This window comes from Myotis brandtii, unplaced genomic scaffold (assembly GCF_000412655.1).
Source record: "Myotis brandtii unplaced genomic scaffold, ASM41265v1 scaffold111, whole genome shotgun sequence".
NCBI classification, from domain to species: Eukaryota; Metazoa; Chordata; class Mammalia; order Chiroptera; family Vespertilionidae; genus Myotis; species Myotis brandtii.
This window is the reverse complement of record NW_005353789.1, coordinates 1,414,586-1,426,213: the sequence shown is the minus strand read 5'-3', so window position 1 is coordinate 1,426,213 and position 11,628 is coordinate 1,414,586.

Genomic DNA, 11,628 nt, shown 5'->3' with positions numbered 1-11,628 from the left:
TGTTTAAACCAGTGTTCACAAGTATCTTGAGATGGAGCATGTTCACCATAAACTTCCCGAAGTATATGATAACTTTCAGCTGCACTTTTCTTCAAAATAAATAAATTAAAACTTCCCGCAAATGCTCTTCTTGGCATGAAATTTGACATTTTTAAGCGTAAAAATATCTATGATATTAACACCTCCAGAAAATTTGACATATGAAGTTTTGAAGCTTGCTGTCAATACAACAAAATAGCATACATATAAAATCGCATATATACATCAACATATGTGTAACTCCATCTATTGAAAAAAATTCGCATTATTAACCGGTACAGCTAGTATTATATAGGATTCTCTAGTGGTAGGACTAGAGGAAGAGGGGGTTGGTAGTACTAATATTTCCTTGTCCCTTAACTCATCATTATACCTATTCTGTTTCTATAATCCCATTGGTTTTTTTCCCACTGTTCCACTAATCCCCAGAATCCTTTTCTTTAAAAGTACAAACCCTGGAATCAGACTGCCAAGGTTCAACTCTCCACATCCCATCTGGGTGACTATGATCTTTCCTCCTCTGTAAAACAGGGCTAATAACACTACTGCAGTTTTGTTATGTCTACCACATAGTAAAAGCTATTTAAGTGTCAACTCAGGACAGATGATAGAATTAATGACATTGATTAAATTCCTATGATCCCTTCTCCTTACTCAGAAATGACCTTGTTCTTAAAATTCCCTTATGAGAATCTGAACCGGAGTATAGTAGAGAGATACATTTTACCTCTTGTAAATATTATTTCATTTAAAATGAAAATTCAAACCATTATGTTTTATATTAGGCATTTCCTTGGGTAAAGACAAAAAAAGAATTGGGGATCTTATCATTTCTCTAGCAAATCACAGGTCCTGTCTGCCTATCTTACCACCCTAATGACCTTTTTCTATTTTTAGTAATACACTTCATCTAATAACCTCAAATCACTAGGTTTTCTAATAACCAAAGCATCCAACTTCACTTTGCAGTTTGTAACAAAGTTTCATGAGTCCTATTTCCTAAGTGGGAACTTGAGGTCTAAAGACAGTTTTAAAAATCATTTAGTGATCCATGGAGAATAAAATTAGAATGGGGCTCCTGACTGCTAGATAACTCATTTTAATTCTGATAATGATCAAATATCAACACCAATTCCTCTAGCATCTTTCCATTCATAAAATATTCTAAAGGATTTTAAATGCTCCAAACTTTAGAGCTTCTGTAATTTATAACCAGTGTGTATGTATGTGTGGGCGGGGTGGGGGGGAGAATAGGTGATGTACTGAATATTTACTCTGATATAATATTCCAAGTGCTTTTGGGGGATGGGTGTCATTTAATTTTACAATGACTTGAAGAAGTCAAATCAGTTAGCATTAATATAAAACTCAAAGATCAGGCTGGCACATAAGTGCTACGAAAATATTACTTCATTATTAAACATTTATTTCAGAGAGAGGAAGAGAAAGGGAAAGAGGGATAGAAACATCAATGAGAGAATCATTGGCTGCCTCCCCCATGTCACCTGCTAGAGATTGCCGGCAACTCCAGCACGAGCCCTGACTGGGAATTGAATTATGACCTCCTGGTTCATGGATCAATGCTCAGCCACTGAGCCACACCAGCTGGGCATAATTCATATTTTTATTGTACTGAGAAGAAAATAGCAAGGTTAAATGACATGTTCAAGATCGCACAGCTAGAAAGCTGAGATTTTCACTGATTGAAGTATATGGCCATGAACCCCATGTTTAGTTCAGAGTATATTATCTGACCCCTTAATTATGAGCCAAACAAGTCACATTAGTAGTATCTTACCTTTTGCCAGGTTAGTAGGTTGTTTTTGTGACAGGAATTTAAAGAGTAATGTGGACTTGTCATGTATTTTGCTGCCATTCTTTTTTTCTATTTCTTAAAAAATATGGTTATTGTTTCAATTGATTTGAGAGTGAGAGGGAAACATCGATCTGAGAATGCAACATAGATCAGCTGCCTCCTCATGCCCCCACACCGGGGATCAAGCCTGCAACCCGGGCATGTGCCCTGACCAGGAATCGAACCGTGCACTGACAATGGTCAAATGAGCCACACCAGTCAAGGCTGCCATTATTTTTGAAGCTCTAACAAATTTGCCTCCTAACATTTCTGTAATTTATAATTATGTAAAAAATGTATTTGTATCCTGGTTGCCATTGAATACTAGCATACTTATTGGTAGAAGACATGGAACTTAAAGATCACCTAATCTAGTTCCACCTCCCAATTTTACATATTAGGATTCCAAGACCCAGAAGCTCAAAAATGAATAATGTGCCTTTGCAGGCAATTCTCCAGTTGCAGCATATTGAAATCACAGGCTATATCACCCTGCTTCCAGGCAACAAGTCCACGCAATGACTGTTTTCCTCGGTAGTCTTAAGAGTTTAGGAGTTTTCAAGATGACGTACATCTTTATAAACAGGCGAAAGCTGCCAGAAAGAAAAGCACTTGTTTAAAGAGTTTAGTATTTCTACTACATCTGTCAGAACATAACTGAAAAGGAAGAAACAAATATTAAGGCAATCTTAGATCTTTCATTCATTTATGCACTCAAATTTGGAGCCCCTACTCTGATCCAAAACAGTTCTAAAACATTGAGACTTATTCTAAATTAACACATTAACAGAAATAACCAAGTTTGAGAAATTAATGGCTGTGTATAGAAGTGTAAGAAATGGTCCTAATCCTAAAGGGAAGCTTATAATCCAGTTGAGGAGGCAAGACCAATTGTGCCCTGGCTGAGCCAGTTGGTTGGAGTGGTATCCCTACATCAAAAAGGTTGCAGGTTTGATTCCCGGTCAAGGAGCATACCTAGGTTGTAGGTTTGGTCCCCAATCAGGGCACCTATGGGAAGCAAACAGATGTTTCACTCTCTCTCTAAAAATCAGTAAGACCTGGCCAATGTGGCTCAGTTGACTGTGTCATCCTGCACACTAAAAGGTCACCAGTTCAATTCCCAGTCAGGGCACATGCCAGGTTGAGGGCTCAATCCCTGGTGTGGGCATGCAGCTGATCGATGTTTTTACTCTTACATCGGTCTCCCTCTCTCTTCCTATCCCTTATTCTCTCTAAAAATCAAAAAAAAAAAAATTATTTTAAGAATTAAATATCAACAAAAACATATCCTCGGGTGAGGATTAAAACAGCTCGGCCAATGTGGCTCTTGAGCTTTGACCTATGAACCTGGAGGTCAGGAATTCCCAGTCAGGAAACATACCTGGGTTTCCAGGCTTCATTCCCACTAGGGGGCATGCAGGAGGCAGCAATCAATGATTGTCCCTCTGAAATTAGTAAAAGAATATTTTTAAAAATCATAAACATGTTTACACATCTAGTTTAGTGAATTGAGTGACAGAATTTCAGGGAAGATAATGATCAGCACAGCTCCAATCAATAGATTTTCATGGGTTTTAACTGGGATGGATATTGGATCTTATTAGAATCTAGAGGTCCAGTGCACGGAATTCATGTACTGGAGGGGAGTGGGGACCTCAGTCTGGCCTGCATTGTCCTCTCAGTCTGGGAGCCCTCAGGTGATGTCCTTAGTGCTGCTGCAGAGGCGGAAGAGGCTCCCACCACCACCACTGTGCTCAGGGCTTCTGGTTGAGCAGCACTCCCCCTGTGGGACCACACTGACCACCAGGGGGCAGCTCCTACATTGAGCATCTGCCCCCTGGTGGCCAGTGTGCATCATAGCAACCAGTAGTTCTGCTGTTTGGTCTATCTGCATATTAGCCTTTTATTATATAGGATGTAATTTGTCTCAACAGGTAAAGGTACTTCAGGTTAACAGTAAAAATTGCTATTGAGCACTTTATGTGCCAGTGTAGCTGTTTATGGCCTTTAGACTTTCATTTAATCCTCACAACCCTGAGGTAGATACTATAACTCTCCATTTTACAGATGAGAAAAACTGAAGCACAAGTATGTCACTTGCCCAATTCCACTGGGCTACTAAGAGAGAGGATCACCGTGAATGGTGTGGCTCAACTGGTTGAGCATCATTCTAGTGTAGTGACAGGTTGCAGGTTCAATTCCAGGTCAGAACACATGCCCAGGTTGCAGGCTCCATCCCCAGTAGAGGTGGCATGCAGGAGGCAGCTGATGTTTCTGTCTCCCTCTCCCTTACTTTTTCTTAAAAAAAAAAAAAAAATCAATAAAAACATTTATTTTTATTATTTTTAAAATATATTTTTATTGATTTCAGAGAGGGAGAGGGATAGAAACATCAATGATGAGAATCATGGATTGGCTGCCTCCTGCACACCCAACACTGGGGATCGAGCCCACAACCTGGGCATGTGTCCTGACCGGAAACTGAACTGTGACATCCTGGTTCATAGGTTGGTGCTCAACCATTAAGCCACAATGGCCAGGCAAAAATATTTTTTGGAGAGAAACTCCTGATTCATAGGTTGGTGCTCAACCACTAAGCCACAATGGCCAGGCAAAAATATTTTTGGAGAGAAAAGAGGATCAACAAATGCAGGAATTGCTTGCTGCAGTGAACTTAGGCTTTGGGAGTTTAATCACGCAATCATTCTTTCAAATGGCCTTCAGCAGAGCTCAGCCTTGGCTCTCATTTTCCCACCCTCTCCAGGTGCTTTTCTTCACTACCATGACGTAGACTTCTCCAGCAACAACCTCTTTTCTGAATCCCAAACATTTTTCAACTCTCTACTGGAACTCAAAACACCTCAAATTTTTAATCCCAAAACTATATATTCCTGCTTTCCCCACAAAACTTATTTGACCTATATCCTCTAAAGGGAATCACAGCTATTCTATAATCTAGAGTTGTCTTAGCTTATCTTGACTCCTCCCCCTTGCCCATCTCATCTAACCAAATTTACGCACCAAAATCACAGAACGTCTAAGTCAAATCTTCAGAAGGTTCAGCACCAGAGAAGCCCTGAGGAGTTACAGAAGCAAAAGTAGTAAGTCCATGAAGGTGCCCAAGCTTCAGACAGGGCACTCATTCCATCATGGTGGATGGCTGTGTCTACTCTCCACAGCCTGACCATAGCATACTCTTCAGACTGCCCAGCACACATAGGCATTAACATTTGATACTTTTTCATATGCATGATTCCCATGATTTCTTAAACATGATCATAGCAGTAAGTATGAAGCTTGGGTTTTCAACCCTCAGCATCAGAACCCTCTAGGGATCTTAATAGATACCTGGGCTCTACCCCTGAAGATTCTGCATAAGGTTGGGATGGGGGGAAGGGGGCACAGAGTATGTGCGTTTAACCCCAGGATGAAGTTGAAAACCACTAACCTCAAAGCACTTTTCACATGTCCATACCTGAGGAGGATAGAATTTTACAGTTGGAAAAACTAATGCCTTGAGTTAAATTCTATTTGTCCAATATCACAGGGCAAATGACAAAGCTGAACCTAAGGACCATTCATTAGAAATTATCTATTCCACTGAATATATAAAAACTAGAAAAATTTTAATCTAAGTAGAATGTCCCAACATTTCAATAAATTTGAGGGTTAATTTGTTTCAGAAGTTCATGTTATCTCATTATAGAATCTTGGCAGAACGTAGAAAAACAAGACCCATTTAATTCCGTCCTCTGATTTTCAAAACAAAGACAAATCACAAGCTGGTTACAAAGTTCATTGTGGAGAAGCAGAAGACCTGCTCAGCATCACACCATAGCAACCTCCCAATGTCAGGCCAGCAGTATGAATGACCCACATTCCTTACAAAGTTCTCAAGGGTCACAAACATAGGAAGTGGAATAGTGAAACCATACTGTTAGGATTCCTCTGTATTCAGATTGAGTATAAGTACCTTGGTTAACACTATTACTATCATAAACGCCTAATTCAATATGCCATTTTCTAAAAAACTTTTTAAGTCTATGCAAATAGTAAATATTCAGCAGCGCTTTTAGTTGTCTTACATTTTACAGTAAACCCAGTAGAGGCCAAAAACTGAACATCCCCATATAGAATCTTTCTACTCTTAATATCCTTCCTTGTGAACATTCTGGAGCAAACTGGAAAGTGCTTTTCTTCTATCAAACTCAGTTTCTCTTCAACCTGTAATACTATTTGACCAATTATGTATAAACTATCTTTCAAAAGAACCCATCATTTAAAAATCTTGTCATTTTAAACACAATAGTAGTTGCCTTACCTTTTCAACTAAGAAAATAAGATCTATATTATTTCAAGGTATTCACCCGCAGGGAAAGCTTTAAAAAATTTTTTTTAAAAAAAGACAGTGCAAAAAATGCATGAGTGCTGTAAGATTTTAATTGTAAGACAAAAGCACTACATTATAATTTAAACATCTTTCAGAAAAGAAAATTTAGTGCAAATTAAAACCCCATTAAAGCCCACTATAAACTTCAAATGAAGACTTTAGAAGTAGGCCTCTAGGTCTGGAAACACTTGATTCCACCAGAATTTGCTAGGGGAGAATATGCCTTGAAAATGTTTAATGGTACAGAGAACATCATGTTATTTTAAAATCAAGTCAACCAGGTACTTTAAAAAGACATGCTAATAGGTGTTAATACATAAAGTTGATTAGTGATAGCATGCTTTATATGATTGCAGAAGCAATTTACAACAAATTTGAACATCTCAAAGTTCTATTGCCTCAACCAATCCCTTAACTACACTGTGAATAATGAAAGAGCCATATTCCAATTTTAAAAGGGTCCCACTTCATCAATCTGAAGCTGTCAAGTATTTTCTTAAAAAATCTGATTAAGCCCTGTGTAATCCAAAGCTATTCATACTACAAAAAAAAAGGGCAATTATAGATTCCTTTCCTCAAGTATTTATTCAAAGCATAGCTCCCAAGACATGTTAAATGTCACATTTAGGTACTGGCATTAACCTACCTCTTAAGTTTCTCCAAGTATTTTCAAAAGAAATTAGGAGCCAGGAAAGTAACCTTGCCTTCAAATGCAAAAGTATGAACAGAATATAGCCGATCCGATTACAAAATAAAATGTATACCAACTAGCCTTTAAGTAAACTATCTTCCCAACATCAAGTGACTTAGATGTTTCTCTAAATAGAAATCAATAACCTCTATTATCACTGTTTAATGAACTAGCACGTCTCCTAATGCTTACCTGTACTTTCTTTGAAAACTTTAAAGAATTTCTATAACAATTAAAATAACTAATTTGGACTATTGTAACAAGGAACACTTTGCTTACTTAGCATCCAATTCCTGTAAAGAAGCGGTTCTCAACCTGTGGGTCGCGACCCCTTTGGGGGTCAAATGACCCTTTCACAGGGGTCGCCTAAGACCATGGGAAAACGCATATATAATTACATATTGTTTTTGTGATTAATCACTATGCTTTAATTATGTTCAATTTGTAACAATGAAATTGGGGGTCACCACAACATGAGGAACTGTATTAAAAGGGTCGCAGCATTAGGAAGGTTGAGAACCACTGCTGTAAAGCATTTCACCCTTTTTAAGTTGTGCTTTTGTAAGGTTCTATTTTCATGCCCTTAGAAAATGCTCCCATCCCCCAAAGCTATCTACCCTTACAGGACTTGCGAATATTAACAGTTAGTAATCACCCCACTGCTCTGTCTTCCTAAATTACAGTCCCTTTACCAGAGACTGATGCATTATGTATCCTTCTTGAGAATCTAGGTAATAAGGACAACAGGGCAATATTTAACTAGCCCAACTCATGGACAACAGCAAACATCAATTTTGATCAGTTGCTGACTACCAATTCCTAAAAATGGAATGGATGCCTGAGATCAATGACAAACCAAAGGGGACAATATACAAGCAATAAGGAGTGTCTTACCAGTAGAGAAAAAAAAATAAATGAAACCAACTTATTTTCCCAGCCTACAACCAGCCCAATGCCACTCTTTTCCCATTGTCATCTTGTATGCCCATTAACAAGCGAAGTCTTTTCTGATTTTTTCTTTAAAGCTAGAGTCCATGATTAAAACGCTAGAGTGGTCTAAGTTTTATGAAACATGCACCTTTGTCTTTACAAGACGAAAAGTAAAAACAATCCTTATGAAACAGCATGTTTAACCATTTTAAAGCAACAATCCTTCAAACTTCAGTGCAGCTAAGGTCATTTGGGGTGTGAGAAATACAGAATCCCAGGAAATACCTCCAAACAATTCTAATGGCCTGTAGAACTCTTTGAAATGCCAACCAAATTACAATCAACCCTAACTCCATTTTCTGGATTATAGGCAACTGACTGCAATTAACAAGCCAAGCCTACTCAATTTGCACATCTTGCTAGAATAATTTTTACCCATGAAAATCTTCAGGCTAGAGTTCTTAACTAAATATGACCCCAATAGTGAAGAAAGTTAGTCTGCACTCATCTCAACTGTGTTAAAATTAGCAAAAACCCCACCATTTTATTAATAGTTTGGGTCATCCTTAAATGTTAGTATATTGATAAACTGCACCATTAACCACTTCCAAAGAAATTAACTTTGCTGAGACGTGTCAGTGTATTTATTATGCAAGCATCAATAGATTTTGATATTTGAGGTTAGTATAAGCCCAAACCAAATAAACTCATTATACATTTCAGGACCAACACAAGTATTGTGATGGACAGTAAGTTATTATGGTTTTCAAAATACCCAATATCTCAATGCTCTAAACATAAAGTATTTTTAAAGTAGAAGATACTTCAAAAAACTTTTCCAAGCAGTAAAACAATAAAAACACGAAGATTAAAGTATAGAACACAAAAGCTTAATTGGATCCTAATGTTAACACTACCTTTCAAAATTATCTCAGCATGAATGGCACAGGACAGGTGTTCCACACACTATATTCTAATACTTGTGACCAACAATGAAGCAATTGCCACTCCAGTGTGGAAAGAGTAATGTGTTAACAAGACCTGCAATCTTACACACATTAAATGTTAGGAAAGAAAAGATGAAACCAAGAACCCCAGAAAGAGAGGTAAACTCACCTGGTAGCAGGACTCTCGTAAACCAAAAAGTATCAAGATTTGAATGAGGAAAGCAGACCTAGAAAGTTCAAGTTACTTGAAAAGTGGGATTGATAGCTCTAACAAGGGTCTACAGAACTGATGAAGCATTGCCATTAGTTATCTAATACTGTCCATTAGTAAATTGGGATTGATTTTTAATAAACTAGCACAGCACCTATGTGTTTTGTTGGCCAAATTCTAGAATACCGAGTGAGCTACTTGTAATTTACCTGCCCCTTTCCCCCAAAAAACAGCTGCTGAATACAGACCATGTCACTTCTAGTCTCTTCTGAAGTCCTCCTAAACCTCAATACTTCAAAAAGGGGCGAGAGAGAACAACACGAAAAACCCTAAAGACAAACATGGGAGAGAACAAATTTTAAAAGCTGCAGTTTATGAACAAATGACTAAGTATACAAAAAAAAACCTGAATGTACTATCAGTGGTGAGGATCTCTCAGATTAAAACCACAGAACTGTCCCCAAAGGCTTAGCAACCCACATACCTTCAGAAATGTAAAAAGGACTAAAAGATTGTTGGGAAGTCTGTTTGACAAGCAGTTAAACCCCCAGATCCACTCCATACTGCTAGACAACTTAACTCCACCTGGCAAAAACTGGAGATTATGTGAAGTGGGTAAGAGAGGGTGATCTTTGGACTCAATAGGCATACAGTGATGAAAATAAAAGAATTAAAGTAGTTTACGTATTCAGATCCCACAGATTTCTTCTCCCACTGGGATCCTAGAATACTGGAAGCCAGGCTTTTTACCCTTCAAGTAGATTTTGGAAAAAATATCCATGGTGAACCTTAGTTTACAGCTCCCAACTCCCGGCCCAATTCACAATATCCAATAAGCTTTTTAAATGCTCCACACCTAAAAATGAGCCAAGGATCATCAAACATTTGAAGAAATGAAAGGCAGAGGCCAAAGCAAAACGAAAATAAAACACCTTGGGAGAAATAAACTTTTAAAGTCATTAATAACTGTACAGATGAGGTTAATAACCTTACATGGATAAGAATTCAACAGATTGTTGTTTATAACGGTTGGAGAGGGAAGGTCTTAAAAATTTAGATTGAAATTTCAAACGTTAAATAACAGACTGCAATGGAAAATAGAAAAATAGAAGTCCCAAGCTCGCACAAATTCCGAGAGAGAGAATTCCAAAGAAGAGAGATTGGGGTGAAGATGAGGAAAGAATCAGTTCAGTAACATTTCCCAGAAGTGAAGACAAAGTTTACACAATGACAGAGCCCATTGGGTACCCAGCACACACAGGTGAGAGAAGGTAAAACCCTTACCTAATTCATGTGAACAAGAATCAAAACAGCCATCAAATTTCACTAAACCTAGAATTCTCTGTCTAGCCAAACTACTAATCTATAGAGTAAAATAAACCCTTTTAAAAAGGTTTGAGAACAGAGCTGCATAAAAAGAAAGTTCTAGGTTTCAGGAAATGAACGATTTAAATTGACAAAGGGGACAAGTTACGCAACAATTCTAAAGGGCAGTAAGTTTAGATTGGAATATAGAAGACCTAAGAAAAACATGAAGCTGATTAAATGGATTTGTATACAGGTAGAACTTTCCAATTCTGTGCAAGTTTGAAATTAGAGCCTGCTATACAGAAAAATATTCATCTCTAGGTCAAGAGATAATGTCTGAATTGGATTTCAGGATACCACTTTAAATGTGACTTAGGATATATGGAAACAAATAATGTAAACATCAAGTAAAGAGTTGTTTTCCCTTAACTATATTTGCAAGTATAACTTTAATAAAAACTCAAGTGGGAATGAATTCCCCCTCAAAACTAAAATAAATCACGGAGGGTAAAGAATTAATACTGAGTATAGCCTTAGTTTCTGGTTTCTGCTAATTAAATCTATAAAGTCACAGAAGACAGGGTTACGTTAACATTAAAACAAAGAATAAAAATTAGTTTTCCAGTAGCCAATGCAACCAAACCCTTTTTAAAACCTAAGTTTTAATCCAATCAGTGTTAATTTCTTTTTTAGAGAAAGTTTTGATGGGACTGCTTACATAAAATAAGCATGATGCTGCTTAACAATCCCAACACAAATTCACTAATTCAGATTGGGGGTCTGCAAGCTTTTCTGTAAATGTAAATTCCAGGTCATAGTTAGGTTTTACAGTTCTCCTTCACAACTACTCAACTCTGTTGCAGTGGGGGGAAAAAAACTACCAAGAGCCCTACAATATACATAAACAAACAAGCATAGCTGTGCTGCAATACTGTGACAAAAGCTGGCTGCAGGCCCCTTATTTAGGTGTCTATCATAAAAATTTAACTTACACTAATTTTGCTCACTTAAAATGCTTGCCTAGTTGGAGGTCAATTCTTAACATAAGACATGATTCATCTCCATGGAAGAAAATAAATTATAAAATCACTTCACTACAAAATTATTAGATCATTTCTTTCACATTCCTTTTTTCTAGTTCTTCTCAGCCATCAGGCTCCACTTTGCTGAACAGACAGGATCTTAAGTTACCACAGGATAGAACACTTACTAAAATCCACTCGAGTAATAACTACAAAGGATTTTCCAAGTAGATGG